Consider the following 15,294-nt stretch of genomic DNA (forward strand, 5'->3'; position numbering starts at 1 on the left):
GTTTCACAGTCTTGCTCTGCTACATATCCATCCCAGGAGGATGTTATTCAAGATTCAGTTCTGCAAAATGGGAAAAAAGAAGCTGCAGATGTGAGGGAAGCATTGGTGGCCATCCTCACTTTGAGGAGAGGTGATAAACTTGGCTGTAGGAGAGTGGGGGACCTGGAGGAGATGGTGGGAGCTGGAGATGGTGCAGCCATGCAGCTGTCCCAGGGGTCTCGCTCAGGACCTTCAAGAAGGATGAAGTCGAAGACTCATGGAAGGACACATTATTGCTTTGGTTGCAATGGGAAATTGCTGAGACGTGCTGTTTAGAAGGATTTAAGAGCAACTTGATATACACACTGAAGTGCTCTGTGACACAAGCAGCTGTATTCATCTCACAAGTTAAGTGGAAAAACAAATAAGTGCTACAAGGGTTGACAACTCTCTTTCCTTCAAGCTAAAAAACAATTTCTTGTTGGACCTCTAATTCCCCTTTTCTTGCCATAAGACTGATGCTGTTGGCCAGGTGCAGTGTCGGAAAGTGGTCTGTGCTGAGCAGCAGCATTGGCCAGTGTCCATGCACTTTATTAAATAATGGAGTACCACAGCAAAATGTGACACAAGTCCAATGGTACTGACCCCGAATAAATAAAACACTGGTCTTTGACCACAGGGAAAAGCTTGAGCTATTTTGCACACAAATCTCTGGCCCTTGAGCAAGGAGGGGGAAGGGGAACTTAGTTCCCTTCATAATATTAACCAGACCTGTCTCCTAGTCAGCACTGTGCTTGCCATTTCATTCTTAGGAGCATTTTTCCTGAAAGAATGGTTTTGCACCTGCCCCTGGTAGGTAATTCAGCTGTAGGATCTGGTCTGCAACTGACTGTGGCCAGCACAGCTTTCCTTCCAGCTGTAGTGCTTGTTGTTCTTTTGGTTTGCCTCTTGCCTATTTGCAGCCTGTCCTTTGTGTACCATTAGGGCAATGCGTTGGACTATCACATGCTGTCCTCTCCTACCTGCTGGTTGTTTTTTCCCCTTGTTTGTTTGTGGAGAAGGAAGAAAGCATGGTTGGGGCCAGTTGTTTCTGATGATGAAAGTTGTTTGGTGTAGCTGTGTGCTGAGATGCCAGGACAAGCACTTTGTGGCAGGGTATCCAGCTGCTTAGATGGTGGAGACAGAGGTGTCTTAGTGGGCACTCTGATGCAATTAAGAACCTAATTCCCCATCCCGTTTTAAGTGTTTGAGCAAAGACCATAAAATAATGGATTATGCTGTCAGAAGTTTTGATTTCCATTCTGTCTTCCACCATCACTTTGGATTTACTTCCAGTGTTTTTTGCATCTTAATATATTCTGTGATTTGTGTTCTGCAGTCTGCACTTTGCAAGGACAAAGGAAGTCCCCTATGTACCTCAGAGGAACTTTCATGTTGCATCTATCATGACATTCCTCATCTCAGTGCCTATCAGTCTCACCTCGGTGCCAGGGGAGGTCACGGAACGGATAATCTCGGGAACCATCATGGACCAACTAAAGGTCAACCAGGGGATCAGGCCCAGTCAGCATGGGTTTATGAACGGTAGGTCCTGTCTGACAAACCTGATCTCATTCTATGACAAGGTGACCCGCTTAGTGGATGAGGGTCAGGCTGTCGATGTGGTCTACCTGGACTTCAGTAAGGCCTTTGACACTGTCCCCCATAACATTCTCATGGAGAAGCTGGCTGCCCATGGTCTGGATGGGTGTACGCTCCACTGGGTGAAGCACTGGCTGGATGGCCGGGCCCAAAGAGTTGTGGTCAATGGAGTTGAATCCAGTTGGCAGCTGGTCATGAGCGGTGTCCCCCAAGGCTCAGTGCTGGGGCCGCTTCTGTTTAATATCTTCACTGATAATCTTGATGAGGGGATTGAGTGCACCCTCAGTAAGTTTGCAGACGACACCAAGCTGGGAGGGAGTGTTGATCTGCCAGAGGGGGGAAGGGCACTTCAGAGGGACCTGGATAGACTGGATCGATGGGCCAAGGTTAACAGTGTGAGTTTCAAGAGAGCCAAGTGTTGAGTCCTGTATTTTGTTCACAACAACCCCAAGCAACCCTACAGGCTTGGGGAGATGTGTCTGGAAAGCTGCCTGATGGAAAGGGACCTTGGTGTACTGTTGGACAGTCAGCTGAATATGAGCCAGCAGTGTGCCCAGGTGGCCAAGAAGGCCAATGGCATCTTGGCTTGTATCAGGAATGGTGTGGTGAGTAGGACTAGGGAAGTCATCCTGCCCCTGTGCTCGGCATTGGTGAGGCCTCACCCTGAGTACTGTGTTCAGTTTTGGGCACCTCAGTACAAGAAGGACACGGAGGTACTGGAGCAGGTCCAGAGAAGGGCAACGAGGCTAGTGAAGGGCTTGGAAAATCAGTCCTATGAGGAGAGGCTGAGGGAGCTGGGGCTGTTTAGTCTGGGGAAGAGGAGGCTGAGGGGAGACCTTATTGCTCTCTTCCAGTACCTGAAAGGTGTTTACAGTGAGAGCGGGGTAGGTCTCTTCTCACTGGTGACAGGTGACAGGACGAAGGGAAATGGCCTCAAGTTGTGCCAAGGTAAGTTTAGGTTGGACGTTAGGAAACACTTCTTTACAGAAAGGGTGGTTAAGCACTGGAATAGGCTCCCCAGGGAGGTGGTTGAGTCACCATCCTGGGATGTGTTTAAGAGCCGTTTGGATGTGGTGCTCAGAGATATGATTTAGCGGAGGGTTGTTAGAGTTAGGGTACTATGGTTAGGCTGTGGTTGGACTTGATGATCTTTGAGGTCCTTTTCAACCTGAGTAATTCTATGATTCTATGATTCTATGATTCTCAGTCTGTTCCTTTGTTCAGGTTCTGTGAAGGAGGAGGCGTTCCCACAGAGGGACGTCTTCCCCCACATCTTGAGCCATGCCTGGAGAAGGACAGCTGCCTCTCACTTTGGACACAGCTCCACCCAGGTGATAATGGCAGGCAAAGACAGCTATTTCCTTTCTATTTCTGGTAGAAACCCCATCCTGCTTGTGCTTACAATTTACTTGCCTTTACTTCCCTTTGTCTCTGCTTTCACACTTCTTGAAGACTTAGAGGCACAATTTGTCCTATAAATGGAGTCTCTGTGGATCTACATTCCCTGATGTTCACCTGTACTCTATATTTATATTGAAACTTTTATGGCACCTAAAAGAGCCAAGCACTTTTGGAAAGCATTCTTTACCACATGCCTTTGCACAGTTCAAATGCCAAGGGAAGATGCCTGGTGTGTGGAAGGAGTTAACTGCTTGTCAGACAGATACAGACCTTCTAGCACAGCCAGAAACAGTTCTTGACAATATTAAACTTTGATTTTCCTCTTTTTAAAAAACAAACAACCAAACAAACAAAAAACTCCATTCCCTTTCCTTTCAAGGCCACTTGGCTATGGTTCTTGATCTTCTCTTTCTGACCAGCCACCGTTGAATTCATAAGGGTTCATAGAGGCCACATTGGAGAAGAAATCCTATTGAAAGCCACTTTCATCTGCATTTGCCTTTAAGTGGTATGTAGAAAATTAGTTAGTCATGTGTGAGGAGAAAAGCTAACATCTCTTGTAACTAAGCAGTTGAATGCTCTATATACCTGGGCAAACAGAGTGTAGAAGCTGCAAATAACCACCTATGCCTGTGTAATAACTTCAAGTTTTCAACTTTCATGGCCACTCATCAGTGTTTGTGGAACATTCCTAGAGCATATGGTAACCTTTAGCCCAGCACAAACCTTCAGAAACAAGTGCAGAAACTCTGTTAATTCCGTATGGGGCATATGGTTAATATTACAACCTGATGGAGCTCTTTTCTTGTTTGTTTGTTTGTTTTTGCTGTAAGTACATCTGAATTCATCAGCTCTCACTCAGTATCAGCCTTAGTGTTGCTTGAAGAATGATGTTGATACTGAAATCCAACGTCTCATCCACAAGACTGCCACAGATAGGGTTCTCATTATGCTGGATGCAGTGTGAACATTTCAAAAGAACCAGTTCCTGCCCCACGACGTGCTTGCCATCCAAAAAAACACCACAGAACAAGGGGAGGGAGCAGAGGCCGGGAGCGGTCCTGCGGAGACTTGTGTGAGCTGACGCATCCTCAATAGGACCAGAAGTCCTTGGCTGCGTTGCCTCCCTCACTTGCTGTGTTCCCAGGGTTGGTTGTTATTTTAAAAGTTTGTGAACCATCTGCATGTATAAAAGAACAAATCATAAACCAATTGCAGTTTTCAGACTTTCTGTTCTGTCATAAGCATTGTTTTGGGGCCAAGGAAGAAGGACAGAAAGATCTGTTAAGCAACATCCCACGAGTGATATAAATCTCCTGAGAAAATAAATAATGTGGCTGCTTCATCCTATCTGATTCCCGAAAGGCACCGTCCGCAGTAGGATGATGCATGCTGGTGTCCTGATGTGGTCCCCAGCAGGGCCACTGTGCTGTGTTGGGTGGGTGGTGGAGCCCAGCTGTGAGCCTGGTAGGCTCTGGAGAGGGGATGGGAGACAGCAGGTGGACTCGAGGTTAGACACTGCCTTCCATCACTGCGGCCTATGGTAGAAAGGGGCGGTTGTAGGGAAACAGAGTCTCCCTCCTGAGCCTTTAAGAGGGTGTTATTATACCTGTGCCTCCCTATTTTATTTGTTAGTGTCACATGATATTTCACCTTTGTGCCTGACAGCTGTTTATTTTGCTCTTCTGCCACCAATAAACAGAGCACATAGGTGCTCAGATGTGCAGTGTTGTCAGAGACCCAAATCAGACAGCATCTTCCACCCAAACTTACAACAAAGGATAGACAAAGGAAGGCTGGATGAGGGGACTGAGTGCACCCTCAGTAAGTTTACAGATTATACCAAGCTGGGAGGAAGTGTCGATCTGCCAGCAGGTAGGAAGGCCCTACAGAGGGATCTGGATAGACTGGGTAGCTGGGCTGAGACCAATGGGATGAAGTTCAACAAGACCAAGTGTTGGGTCCTGCACTTTGGTCACAACAACCCCAGGCATCACTACAGGCTTGGGGCAGAGTGGCTGGAAAGCTGAATGGAGGAAAAGGACCTAGGGGTGGTGGCCAGCAGTGTGCTCAGGTGGCCAAGAAGGCTAGTGACACTCCACAGCCAGCAGGAGCAGGGAGGTGATCATCCCTCTGTACTCAGCACTGGTGAGGCCACATCTCGAGTACTGTGTTCAGTTTTGGGCCTCTCCCTACAAGAAAGACGTTGAGGCCCTGAAGTGTGTCCAGAGAAGGGCAATGAAGATGTGAAGGAGCACAAACCTTATGGGGACCAACTGAGGAAACTGGGGTTGTTTACTCTGGAGAAGGGTAGGCTCAGGGGAAACCTTCCCACTCTCTCATAAATGCCTGAAAGGAGGTTGTGGGAAGGTGGGGATTGGCCTCTTCTCCTAGGTAACAGCGATATGATGAGAGGTGATGTCATCAACTTGCACCAGGGAGGCTCGGGTTGGATATTAGGAAAAATTTCTTCTCAGAAAAAGTCGTGAGGTATTGGAATAGGCTGCCCTGGTTGGTGGTAGAGTCACTGTCTCTGGAGGTGTTCAAGAACCATGTGGGTACGGCACTGCAGGATTTGGCTTAGTGGCTAATATTGGTGGTGATGGGTTGATGGTTTTACTAGGTGACCTTAGAGATCTTTTCCAACCTTAATGATTTCATGAAAGCACAAGCCAAGGCAGAGGAACACAAAGGGCTCTGATTTTACTTACTGCAGAGCAAAGCTATGGTGACCAAAGCCATCAGAAGGGAGTGACAGCCAGGTGATATTTGGAGCTGCCCCATCTGCAAAAATACTTTGATAGGTCCTTCTGCTTGTGGGTTCCTCAACTCTGCAAGCACAAGTTGGACTTGATAATCCTTATGGGTCCTTCTCTACTCAGGGTATTCTGTGGTTCTGTGAATGATCTTCACAGCATCTTCATCAACCCGGTGAGTTTTGTCCCTATTCAGCACAAGTGGGAGCTCTGAGTGCCTCGGAAAATCAAGCTGTGGACTTTCAAAATGGCGCACCACAACAGCAAGTGACCCAAAGTTAAAGGACTTTATAAAAAATCTGAATTCTAGCAACTCTCCCCAAATATACAGAAAATCGGTGTGAAATGAACCCTGCTTCATGGTGCACGGACACAAGCAGTTAAACATGCAGAGAAAAAGTCACTGCCTATCACTCTCAATGATTTTAGCACTGAAAATCAGTGTTTTCTGAAAATGTGTGTCTGTGAATGTTTCCTGCACCATCCATGGGTGTCAGCTCTTCAAGTGCAGACTGAAGCATGCCTAGGAGAGGAACTGTACAGAGGGTAGGCGTCCTTCCCTGCCCTAACAGCTGCCCACTCATGATAAAAGCTGGGAATGGGTTCCCTTTCCTGTGACTTTTTCCCTGGCATGGGAGCAGGGCAACTGATGGAAAAAGATACATTCGTCATCTGAGCAGTTGCTGAAGGGGCAGAGATTTGGTTAATGGAAGGAAGACAATTTTTTTTTTTTTTTTGCTCAATTTCTGAATCAGCCACCCTGATTGTAACTGCGTGCTCGTTTGAAATGTTAGAGGTTAAAAAGTGGCTGCCTAAACCTAAAGCCCTTCAATGTATAGATAAGTGTCTAAACAGCCTGTGACAGGAGACCGGTTCACTGCAGGGGGCTTAGGCTGGATTTCTGCAAAAGCCCTGAGCGTCCGCCTGCTCCCACTGAAGTCCCAGTTAAAATGTTTTTCCATTTCCTTAAGAGCTGAATTATGGATCTAAAGCCTCAACTTCAGGCATCATTCTTTGTTTGTGTGTAAGATCTTGTTACAAGCATAATATAATAAAGTGTACTAATATGATTTATGGGGATTTTTTTGCCTTTTCTGCTACTGAATAGATTGAAAAAATAAGATTTGTTTTTTAAAAACTTTTTTTGATGTTTCTCAGCCAGCAGGGATTGCACTGGGAGCACTGTGAGGAACTCTGGCCTCCCAAGCTCTTCTTGAGGGCTGATCTCCCCCAGCAGACAACAGAGGGCCAGGGTCCTGTGCTTGGAGCTCTGCGCCAGCAGGAAGTGGTGGTGAGCCATCCCCATCCTTCCCCATGAAGGAAACCTTTGAAACCTCCCTCCTCGTGTCCGCATCTTTTCACTATTGAATCTTTCCCACCCAAGCTGCCCGCTACACATGCTGGAGCAGCTGCCTTTGAGAAAGAGACAAAAATGCACTGTCAAAAATCCCTCTCATGGCAGCTCTGTGATACCCTGCTGCATCCTTGCCATTGTAGCAGCTCTGGTCCCTCCACCCAGAGAGCCACATTTTGTTAATCCTAATTAATAACATCTCAGGGGCAGCTGGGCAGCACCGCAGGCCCCGTACCGCACACTGCCTCCCACCGTGCCCTGTCCCCTCTCTCTCCTGCCTGCCACTTTGTTCCACCTTTTGTCGCCATCTGTACATGGTTAGCCAGAGAACGTTTATTATATAATTTAGTTAACTCTCAACTTGCGAGTCTGCCCATTTGATGTGCCCTCCTGTTAATGCAAAGCACACCATTACTAGTTAATGATCATGAACCGTCATCGCAGTCACTTTGAAAAGGTGACAGTGACGAATGGAGCCAGCGGCTCCCAGGGAGGTTGATCACTGAATGGACAGTAAAGTTTATTTAAGCCGGGCCTGATAATGGCTCTGCATATTTCAGATGGGCTGTTTCCAGTCCCTTTGGGATAGCAGACATTCCCCAAGTGATGTGTCCCGCTGCCCCCTGGCCCCCTGCTCTCCTACAGTAAGACAAAAAAGCAAGCACCCTGTGCTTCTGCAACTCCTGCTGCAGCTCTGGACAAATGAAGGGAAATCCCTGGATGACACTTCCTCTGAGCTTGGTGAAAGGCTAAAGCCCCGCTTCAGGCAATGTCCAAAACCCTGCAGCCTATGGATCAGGCCCAGATTACTGTATGAGAGTGTATTGCTCAAGCCACAGCTGCCTGCCTAGTGTGAGGTCTTGCAGATCAAAGCAGCAGTTTTTTTTCAGTAGGACAGTTGTACTCTAAGAAAAAATCTGGGTAGCTCAGGGTTATCCTGAGATTTTCACTCAAACCAAGCATTGCATGGGAGAAGATCATCCTCCATGGGTCACTAAATGCAGCCGCCCATGAGATCTCTGTGCCCCTTTCCAGCACAGGCCTGAAGGAAGGGGCCTGAAACCAAACCCCACATCTTGCTATGCCTTTCGAAGCAGGGCTGACGGAGGCAGCACGGTGCTGTGGGGCCAGGAGCCTCCTGGTCCCAAGATAAACAAACCCGCCGGTGAGAGTGACCAGTGCTGGGTCAGGCGAAGGGTCGCTCGAAGGTCACGCTGCCCGCAGCCTGGATGTTTTGGTTGCATATTTGCCTTCCCAAAAGGCAGGGTGTGCAGGGACTGAGCCCAAGGACACCCCCAGGGACATCCCCCTGGAAAGACCCCCGGAGATGAGGAATGGGAGATGCTGGGGGTGGGCACCAGGCAGGATTTCTCAAGTTGTGTAAAACCTGGAGGCCCATCATCTGATAGGAGGCGCTTAGGCCCAGCCAGGCTGCCTGATCACACTGCCAAAGCCTAGATGCAGAAATCAGATCCGGTTGGGATTGCTGGAGATGGCTGAAAATCTGAAGAAACAGAGGAAATCCTGAGACACTCCTCATTTTCTGACCTCTGAATCCTTAGATCTGTATTTCAAGCTTCTCTGTTCAGCCAAGAAGGCTGCAAATGCCTTCTTCTATTTCCTGAGATGTGAAAGTAGGGAGATTTGCTGGAAGGGCTCCAATAAAACTCCGGGGATGGCATGCCTGTGTCCACATAGGTTTCAAAACTGCTGCACCGCAGAAGCTCAACTGTGCCTGCCCTCTCCCTGAGCACTCCCAGGGATAGTCCTTCTGTCACCCTGGTCAGCGTGTGCTGGCTACAGATCAGCCAGCAGCTCACCAATTATTATTATACAGCAAAGAATTACCTGTGTTTTCTATCCTTCATAGGTTTTATGTGGTATCATACAATGAAGAATCCCAGCTGACTTGTACAGCATTAAGAAAGGAGCCAGTAAGCTGAAGACAGAAGACTTTTTACTCTTGTTTTTCTAACTTCAGTAGAACTATCTCATTCACAATTGTTTTCTGCATATAAGACACTGGAAAATCATAGAACCATAGAAACGCAGAATCATAGAATCATTAAGGTTGGAAAAGACCTCTAAGACCATCTAGTCCAACTGTCAAATCATCCCCACCATGCCCACTAACCGTGTCCCTCAGTGACGCACCACAAGTTTATTGGGAAAGTGTCTTTCTTGTAGGGAGGGGCCCAAAACTGAACACAGTACTTGAGATGAAAGATATGATGGGTCTATACTAGTTAAAAGCACTCTTGCCTTTCTGTACTAATTCTTGTTTGCATTTCTGACCAAGACTAATGTTAGTGCTGACTTAACCTAGTGCAAAGAAGGAGCCTGTCCATCTGCCCGCTAGGATCTGCAGGATCTGTTATTTCTTACTCAGGCTGCAAACCAGTACTATGGTTGCACCATGCTTTGCCTAGATATGCATGTGGTGAATGTCCTGTCAAGGCCTGGACATCTAGCTTGCTCCTGTGGCTCATCTGGGGTCCTCTACCTCATGCGGATCCACAGCAAGACTCAGAGGAAGGCTAGCAGGCGGAGGTGAAAAATAGAGAACCCACATACCCATCTGCAGGGAGCAGGGTGAACTTTTAACACAAGTGTCCAGATGAGAGGAGAGAGAGAATGGGGGGACACAAAAGGTTTTGTAGGAGATTGTTTGTTGCAGCTTGGGTAGAGTCACAGCCCGAAGGGAAAGGGTTGGAGAGTTTCTACAGACACACACAGAAATGTTTGAGACAATTACACCACGAATATTTATTGCTACATAATTTCTGGCTGCTTCTCCACCACAGTCACTGGATGCATGACAATATTTGGCGGTCTCATCCACATTAGAAGGGTAAGAGGGAGTCTGTCATCTGACAGCAGCTTCTGGATGATCTGCTGAGATAGGGTACTTGTATGGCACGAGCAAACTGGGAGGCATTAGCTCCTCACTGCGTGAGAAAGTCGTTTCAGTTAAAGAAAGCAATGATTTGTCTCAAGTTTAGACAATATTGAGCTTTACTTTCAAAGGAAAATAAGGACACTGCCACGAAGAAGGCACGTTGAGTAGCCCATCTGTAAACTGACGTGCCTTTTTCTGGTAGACAAGCCTATAAACCACTCGCTGGTATCTCAAATGGCAAGTTATCGTGCACATTTAAGCAGTAACAATGGGCTTTTAGGAAAAATAAATCAATGAGTGGAATTAATGATGGCTTTCATTGTCAAAACAAATGTTTTAAGTGAGACGCAGAGGGGGGAGGCAAATTATTCTCATGAAGCTCCGAGGTTTGGGGATGATGCCAGTGAGCTGCCAGCCGAGTGCTGGTGCTCGTAGCAGTGTTTCAGAGTGGGGCTGCGGCCTTTGCCAGGCCTGCTTCCAGGCAGCACCGCAGGCCCGGCCCGCATCAGCAGTGCAGCCCTATCTCCTACTGTGTCCCCTGCTGGAGATGCCTCATGCACCCTGATGGCACACGGAGCAGGAGAAGGCAGGGAGGCAGCCGTCCTTTTAAATGTGGGCTGAGACATTTTACCCAAGGGCCTGCAAACATTTAGACACAAAACTACTGCCGCTAACTGCCAGCCCATTGTCTGCCAGTGACAGTTTTCTCTGAAAGTTACTTACTGGGGGGGGGGGGGGGGCAGCGAACGTTGATTGAGCAAATGAACACAAAGTGGCCAAAGCCACTGGCTGTGAATTGTGCTGCTGTTAGTTTAAACAGCTTGGAGAGAATTGCCTTTATTCGGGGAAATGAGGAGGAATACTCATAGAGGGCACAACTTGCTGGCAGTGACCAACACAGGGAGATGGGCAGACCATTCTGCCTTGACAGAGATGCTGTGCTGGTCATGTTTTGTTGCACAGGGTCTTTCCTCTTCTGAGTGTGATTTAACTCAAGGCCTCTTCATCCGTCTGCCTTTATCCTTCTGCAGTGCCAAGCCTATGCTTGTGCCTCTGTGCTGGAGGTAGGGCCGACAGTCAGAGCATATGCCCCGTCCTTGGAGACTATGCCCCATCCTTGGAGGCATTCAAAGCCAGACTGGATCAGGCTCTGAGAATCTGATCTATCTGTAGGTATTCCTGCTCATTGCATGGGAGTTGGACTGGATGGCCTTTAAGGTTCCCTTCCAACTCAAACAATTCTGTGATTCTATCAGTTCCAGTAAGCTCTGAGCAGTCATGGTCAAACCATCCTCGGCCAGGGGATTCTCTCAGCCTCAGCTCATAAATTCCCAGGCCAGTGTGCTAATCTGAGCTGTGTCTCACGGGTTGGAGGGGCTCACTGTGCTCAAATGGGGTCAGAAGGACCTAGAGATCTGTACCCGCATGTTAACACCTGAATAAATGCCCACAAAGTGTGGATCAAAGGGTCTCTGCTCCAGGTGCACACTGAAACCCCCTGTGATGTGGAAAAGAAGAACTGCCCATGCTATGATTTGGCCACTTCCATGTAGGGGTAATGGTCACACAGGTAAAAAGAGTTTCCATGGCCTGACTCAGAGAGCTTTTAGAGCTAGAGACTTTGTATGAGACATTTTCCATCCTCTGGCACCATGCTCGCTGCCCATGTGAAGCAGTGCCCTTGGGTATAGAGGGATCTGTCTCCAGAGGGATGGTTCATGGGGATTGACAGTGCCTAGGTGAAATGAACTGTCTGGCTTACAAAGAAGAAGGACGAGAGGGATGAAATCCCCAAGCATTCAAAGGAGTGGGGAAACCATGACACAAATAGAAGAAGCGTACATTGCCTGATCAAGATGAACATTTAGGATAGGTGAAACACCTGATAAATTAACATTTGCATTAAGTGGGATCTGGGCTGATTCCTCTGGCTGGATAATCCGTGTGTAAGGCATTGAGGCTACAGTTAAAGGTGAGCAGAAGGAGTTATTTAGATTATTTTTTCACCTGAGCTTGCTTGGAAGAGGAGGAACCTTCCTGCCTTGAAGTCACAGAGGCAGCAAGGCTGGTGCTCTCCTTCCAAGTTTCATGTGAAGCAGGATATATGATTGCAGCAAACAGAAGCGTGTAGCTGATGATGTCACTGCTGTTTTCCCAATCTGGTGTGAAGACAGTAAAGTGAATTTTGGATAAAGTCTGCTGTGATGCCTACCTGAACGGCACACCTTTATGTGTTACTGTGAGAGAAATGCAACGTCCTGCACCTTATAAACACTGGCAGTAAGAAGAGCCAAGAGGGCCCAGGCGGAGGCAAGAACAGATTTATCTCATGCATGGTGAGGTCTAGCCAGTAAGACAGTCGAGCTGTGATTTGAGTTAAGGAGGAGATAGGGGGTTCATCCTACTGAGCAAAATGCGGCCACTCTGTAACACTCCCTGACAAATATCAGCCCTGGAAACAAGGGATTCCCAGTCTGCCCCTTGGCTTGCTCCAAGCTGGTGCTGGGATAACACACCTGGTGCTGGGATGAGGCAGTGGAGCCTGCCTGAGTGTGGCAGTGGTTTCCCTGCTCTACTGGTGGGACCCAACAAGGTAAGTGTTGGTACAGGGGTGCTGGGTCAAGGTAAGTGTTGGTACAGGGATGCTGGGTCCCATGCTTGCTGCTGGGACATCACTGTCACTCAAAGCACTGAAAATGCTGCTCCTTTCAGCGTGCTCTGCCTTTTCCATACTAACAGGTAATGTTTCCATGTCAGCAGCAATTTCCATGCTAATACAATATACAAGACAAGGGCAGGAGTGGCTTAGGGACATCGTGCTGTCATCAAGCTGGATGTCACAAAGCGAGCTTAAAGCTGTTTTCATTGCAGGACCTCCATTTGCACCTCAGCCAGTATGCACCGGGCTCACAGTTAGCGGTTGGGTTTAATCCTTTTACTCCTTGTGTGAAGGAATGCACACCCACCGGCAGCTCTCCTCAGCTCAGGCTCATCCTCCTCTCCTCCAAAGGTAAAAAGTTCATGGGACGCTTGGTGCATGGAGAAGCATCCATGGGCACCGGGATGAGAGCCCTCTCAGCCCAAGCTGGGCGTATACGGGCTTTACGTAGCTCCAGCCCTGCACAAAGAGAGCCCACAAGGCTGCTGGGATTTGCGCTTATCAGTGGCCGGGGCAGGAAACGTCCCACACCACAATAACCTGAACTCCACCTTATGTCAGCAAGCCTACAAACAGAAGGACCCGGCCACGGGCTTTTGCACAGCCTGGTACTGTACACCGTAGCTCACTCACATGGTGAGCGGACGGAAAAATAACACGGCCGTCCTGTGCTGATGGCCAGCAGATAACCGCTTGCCCCTCTCAGGCGGGTATTGTTTCCTTCCCACCGGCCTTCTTTCTGCCACCACCGAGCACACGATAAAGCTTTGGCTTTTTATAGGGCTTCTGTTTGAGTTTGTGCTGATTTCAATGCAGTCATTCAAAACTAACATGCTCGGTGAATTGTTAATTCAAGTTCCCTGGAACACGGCAGCTAGGGAAAATGTAAAGATTATTCTTAACCAGTTAGTGCCGGGTGGGAGTTCCCACTGCTGCTGGCACCAGGGTGAGAATCACTCCAGCCCTCCACTGACAGTTTCAGAGCCAGGGCTGGAAAGGATGGAAAGAAGTACAAGCAGATGTAAGGAGTGGTATTTCAGGTTCTAAGGCCACCATTCCTTGACAATGTTGCATCCACGTGTGGCTTGAGAAAAGACCCGCAGAACCTTTCAGACCCCAAACCTTGTGTTAGCTGTTCCCTAAAGTACCAACAATGATTTCAGATGATTCGCCTAATTCTTGGCGTGTTACAGCAACATCCTGGGCCACCTTCTAACCACCTGCCCCCTTACTGCAGGACACAAATGACAACAGCTCATCTGAGAACCCTTTGGCAGGTAGCGAGAGAGGTGAAACACATGGGACACCAGATTTTGGGGTTTCGGTTTGTAAAGGGATGGTCTAACAGCACAGCCTTTGGGAGAAAGCATGGCACAGGTGCTCTGACCATAGCTGTTCCATCTCTTCCAGGGCCTGAGTATGGATCTTTGCCTTTACTCAGTGCTCTCTACACTATTTCCAGCCTTGGCACTCTTTCAGCAAAATTAAGAGGATAAGAAGAGCTTTGCTGCACGAGCTATCAAATGCTTCTCCCTATCTGTGAAGTGCCACAAAGGCTGCTGCGAAGCGTCCTTTTTCCAGCCCAGGTAGCTCTTTACAGCTGCTCTATGCTTTTTACTGGGTTATCTGCAGAAGCTCCTTGTGTTTCCACTGTTTGTAAATTGTGTTTCTTTCTGCTGTGTTCCCTCCTTTCCGCATTCTCCACACTCACCATAACTCACTGCACACTGTATCTCTGCCTCCCAAGAAGAGGTTAATTTTGGTTGACTGAAATATGCAGTGGGGACATGGGAGAATCTCCTGTCCCTGTAGTTACATGCTTCTACTCTTTTCCAAAGCCAAACAATAAAATACAACTGGGAAAGACACAACAGTGTTGCCGCTCTGTCAACACGGGCAGTGATGTTACTTGTCAACATAAGTGTGCCCAAAGGTTTGGTTTGCTGCTGCTGCTTGGATTGTGGAACAACCAGGATGGCTTTGTGAGCCTGGGAACATGCAAAACTCCAATGAGAAGCAGCCCCTGGCCTGAGGAGCTGCAGCACTGTTGGACAGACAGACAGGGAGAAGTCACGGAGACGGTGCTGGGATGAGGAGTAATTAATCCCAGGCTTCTGCTATTGGAGGGCTCTCCAGGGCCCTGAGTTGACCACTAAAGCAGGCACCAACTCTAAGGAGATTTTATAGTCCCTTTTACTCAATCAGTGAACGTTTAAGGCAATATTTTGACATTCCTGTATTGATTTTACTCTGTGTATCTCTGGCGAGCCATTTTGCTGCAGCACCAGCTCACTGAGCAAGCAGTTTTAAGCTGAACGGATGCCTCCTAGCTTTAGAGTCCTTCTTGGAGATGCTGTTGTCCACCTGAAGGACAGCTTTGCCCTGGTGTGATTTGAGACTGGCTGGTGGATGCGGCTTGTGAAAGGTGCTGAGAGTCTGTTGCCTAAAAGTCTAATAAAATCAAATGCTGTGACAATGACTGTGGTCAGAGCAACATCTGCTTCCTCTGAAAAATCACAAGCATGGAACATAGCAGGCTGGGAGGGACAGAAAAAATAAACAAATGCAAATTTTATTTTTTTTAATGCCCTCCGGCATCTACAGA

At 48.0% G+C, this 15,294-nt stretch overlaps 1 long non-coding RNA gene across 1 annotated transcript; it reads left to right on the forward strand.

The window, feature by feature from the left end:
- The first annotated feature begins 1,384 nt into the window (after window positions 1–1,384).
- On the forward strand, window positions 1,385–15,163 carry LOC421070 (uncharacterized). The gene is made up of 3 exons (NR_174007.1): window positions 1,385–1,563; window positions 12,902–13,040; window positions 14,100–15,163. It is a non-coding gene; the product is annotated as an uncharacterized LOC421070 (long non-coding RNA).
- Window positions 15,164–15,294: the final 131 nt, after the last annotated feature.

This window comes from Gallus gallus, chromosome 2 (genome assembly GCF_016699485.2).
Source record: "Gallus gallus isolate bGalGal1 chromosome 2, bGalGal1.mat.broiler.GRCg7b, whole genome shotgun sequence".
Lineage (NCBI taxonomy): Eukaryota > Metazoa > Chordata > Aves > Galliformes > Phasianidae > Gallus > Gallus gallus.